Consider the following 3,972-nt stretch of genomic DNA (forward strand, 5'->3'; position numbering starts at 1 on the left):
AAGGGTCTGGACAGCAGACACAGACACTGTCATTGCCACCATGGGGCTGACATGTGGTCAGGAATCACCTTCACTTCTGCTCCTGGCAAAGTGAAAGACTTCAAAAAAACCAACCAACAAACCTAATTAAATTTTGCAATCAAAGTAAAACACAGGACACAGAAAATTCATCCTGGCTGCTACAATCACCTTCCTGCAGTAAGTAAACATCTCCACAAAAAGTCAGACAGCTGAAATACCGTTTGCTTTGCAATGAACTTTTAGCCCCATAGCTCAGCCAAGCATCCACTTCTTTTTTTTCCTCTGAAACATAACAAGCTCTGCGAGATGCCAGACAGCTAGGAGTGCACTCCAGGCTGGAAACAAAAAGATACTATTGTCTTGGGACTGCCAGAGTCATTGCTCCTACCTATTCTCATCCCACCATTTCTGCAAGGCTGACAAAACTGTTACAGGGAGCTCTTCCACTCACAGCTGCTTCCCAGGGCTCAAATCAGAGCTGGAGCTGGAATAAGCCAAGTGCAGAAATGAAGCATGATATGCTCAGATGCTGCTGTAAAGACCAGGATCAGAGTCCCAGACAGAAATAAGAATCCAAACTATGTTTACCCACATTTTTATATAGACACAGGTAGCTCATTCTGGTTTGGCATTCACTTAGAAATATTTCCAGTCCTCCCCAGCACAGGAAGCTGATACCCAAAGGGCCACCAAAGCTTTAGCTCCCAGCCATGGGTATCTGAGAGACTCCCCTTTGGAATCCCTGTGAGCACAGGGAATGGTGGTGGCTCTCAGATGGCACCCAAATGTTTTCTGGGGCTCCAAAATGAAACATCCTGCAATTCAAGTTCTGCAGTTAATGCATGCTATTGCTCTACAGACCAACCAGGATGCTGTACATTCTGCCTCTGTGTTCTTTGATTCAAGTGCAAACTAGATTTTTTTAAGTAAAGATTAGGTTGATGTATGCAGTTATATTTTTTAACAGTGACTTCTAATTTTAAAGAAAAATATATTTATAAAAAAGGCTTCCTTTAAAAAAGATTTCACAACAGCTTCTGCTCATTTGTTGCCACTTTTTTCAAGTACTCTTGGAATGAGTAAGGACTGTTCAAGACCTTCAGCACCTATCATTGCATCCTCTGAGATGAGTGTGTTGGATCAAGGGGTGTTGAGAAACTGCTGCCCCATCTATGGAGGGGATTCTTAGCCAGGTCAAGAGATGCATGAGGATGAGGTTTCTCAAAAAAAAAAAAAAAAAATTCATCAAATCTTTATCTGCTCTACCCCCTTCCTTGTTTTCCAGCACGGTGTTGCCACAACCCCATAAATGAGTGCCTGTGTACAGACAGGCCAGTCCCCAGATGGGGGATGTTGTGCAGTTAGGGTAGCTCCCAGTTGTGCTGGATCCCTGCTATATTGATGGATTGCAGAAGGATTTGAGAATTATATAATTATCCAGAGCCTGTGAAAAACAAGATGAGAGTCAAACTGGCAGGCATGATAGGAATGTTAGGCAAAGGTGTCTGTAAACTTCTGCTGACCCCTTACACCAACTGGGTCGAGATCTCTTTTATTAATGCTAATGCTTTTCATATTAGTGCTCACATAAAGAAATCCGGCTGACTGCTGGGTCAGGGAGTTCACAAGATGTGCTGGCCACATCAGCAATACACTGATGATTGTTTCTGATGTGACCCCACAGCTAATGAAGGGCCATTTGTGGGGGAATTGCTTTTTCACACAGAAACAGGTCTGTGATGAAGGTGGAAAACACATCTGGAGCAGGACAGGCTGCAGTTTGTGTGGTGCAGTAATGAGGGAGATCTCTACTCCACTGAGACATGGTGTCTGTGCCAGTGATACATGTCCCTGTCCTTCTTCCCATTCCTGCCACTTGATTTTCCCTTGCACAGAGCACTGCTCCCACTCTTTTTTGTTAAATGACCAACACCCCACTATTTATGACCCCTCCCATCAAGTATTTCACCTATAAAATTGGATTTTTTGAAGCCCAGGTCAATATTTCAGCTCAGCATCTCTCAGCCAACTACACATGCTGCATGTTTTTCCTTTGGGGCCCTGACAAGAGGCTTTTCAGAGGATAAATGGCTCAGGGGCACCCCAGGACAGGGCTGGCAGCAGCAGGGAGCACAAAAGGCTCACCCAGTACTCCCAGCCTGTTGTATCTCTGTGTAATCCTGTGTTAGGCAACATTGCCAGTTCCTTTGGTAGAAATCTGTTCCTGTGCTTGCCTGTGCATGAATCTATTGCAGAGGAGCAGTCTGGAGAGGGCTTTAGGAGACCAGCCAGAAAAGGGACTCTGTGCCAGATGTGTCACTAACCTGCTCTGAAAACACTCTCTGAAGATCCCCAAGAAACTGGGCCTGAGAAGTCACTCCTTGTGTCACTGTAAATCAAGATATCCTCTATTACTGTGTCTGCAGGATCTCAGGAACATCCTTCACATCATGCAAATGATCCTGTTTTGTGATAGCCTGGAGGCTCTCTTCCCTGACAGACACCTCCTTATCTGTTTACAAAAGACCTTCAAAGACTTGCATGTTTAATTTGTTGGTGAATAATGGCTTCATTACCTAATAGGAGGGACTCCCTGTATTATAGGGGATTGCAGAATTATGGGGAGTTTAATAATTTTCACCCTGAGGAGAGCAAGCTCCCATAGTTATGTATATACAGGCATTTCATGATTCTGAGGAGGAAGGGATTGCATGCAAACCTACAGAATCAACCAAGTAGAAAATCTTGCTGATAAGCAAGGAACAGTCATGCTGAGAAATTTCCCTTCATCACCTTGAAAAGGACCTGCTGGGAGAAAAGAATTCCACATGATGAAAAATGGCAAGATGTCAGATATTCCTTTTCATCCCCCAGAGCAGAGTGAGACTGTGTCTCAGCAAGCCTTTTCTGCTGGATCTGTTGTTCTTTGCACAAATCTGGTATCATATCAAGCACAGAACAGCAGTAACCCACACTCAATATTTCCACCCCACCAGAGACATGCCAAACCCTGGGTTCTTCTGTTGGAGCTGTTTTTCTCTGTGGTCCAGGAGGAATATGCAACAAAAAAAAAAAAAACTCTTTTTAAAATTAAAAAACAACCTTTTCCACAGAAGGTTTTAACTTTCATGAGCCATTGCTCTTCAGCACAAATACATTTAGTCAACATCCCCAGCTGCATCATTAGCTTCCCACTCAGGTGGGAAGGAGGGGGAATGAGCAAGAGTTCACAGCTGCATTACTGCTGCTGGTGGGGTTGCCATGGAAAACAGAACTCCAAAAAGCAGCAGAGGACAAAGAATCTGAGGGCAGCCTTCAGCCTCAGCACATTTCCCTGGTCTCTCTCATGAGGTCACATTTTCATCACAGGACAAGTGGCAAAACTTCCTCCTGTAAACATCCACAGCCCCCAGCAGGGCTGGAATCAGCCAGGAGGAGATGGAATATTCCTCTTCAGGCAAGCCAGCTGCAGCTGACAAAGTGCAAAAGTTTTTACCAAGAGCTGAGCTGCTGCCTCAGCCTAAGGCTGGCACATTGAAAACAGGAGGCCCTGTGTCCAAAAGCTTATCTGTTTTATTCAGCTGTATCATCTGGCCTAAAGAGACATATCTCTCCTTACAGCTCCCCCCATGGAAATGGAAGTCATTTATCAAGGAGGATTTTTCCCTGAGCTACCTTGACCTTTTCTGTTTGATGCTGCTTTTCCACTGTGATTTTTACACATTTGGGGGAGAGTCACACAGACTAATTTTAAATGCATCATAAGCTTGCATGCCCTATATTATAGTGGGACCACAAATGCAGAGAGATCTTGGCTCCCTCCAGTTAGATGCAGCTGCTGTGTCTTACCTACAGCATGAATTTCTTCTCTACATAGATTAAATATGGAGTTAAGTGGATTTATAATTATTTCAGTGTTGTTACAACACACACCAGTATGTACACTTGAAG

The 3,972-nt window shown here is 44.2% G+C and overlaps 1 long non-coding RNA gene across 1 annotated transcript; it reads right to left on the reverse strand.

Moving 5' to 3' along the window:
* Positions 1–1,293: 1,293 nt before the first annotated feature.
* LOC306805111 lies at positions 1,294–2,830 on the reverse strand. The gene is made up of 3 exons (XR_013775118.1): positions 2,745–2,830; positions 2,346–2,410; positions 1,294–1,465 (listed from the first exon to the last, which is right to left on the reverse strand). It is a non-coding gene; the product is annotated as an uncharacterized lncRNA (long non-coding RNA).
* Between the last annotated feature and the right edge of the window lie 1,142 nt (positions 2,831–3,972).

The sequence above is a fragment of the Erithacus rubecula genome (assembly GCF_903797595.1).
Source record: "Erithacus rubecula genome assembly, chromosome: 9".
Classification (NCBI taxonomy): Eukaryota; Metazoa; Chordata; class Aves; order Passeriformes; family Muscicapidae; genus Erithacus; species Erithacus rubecula.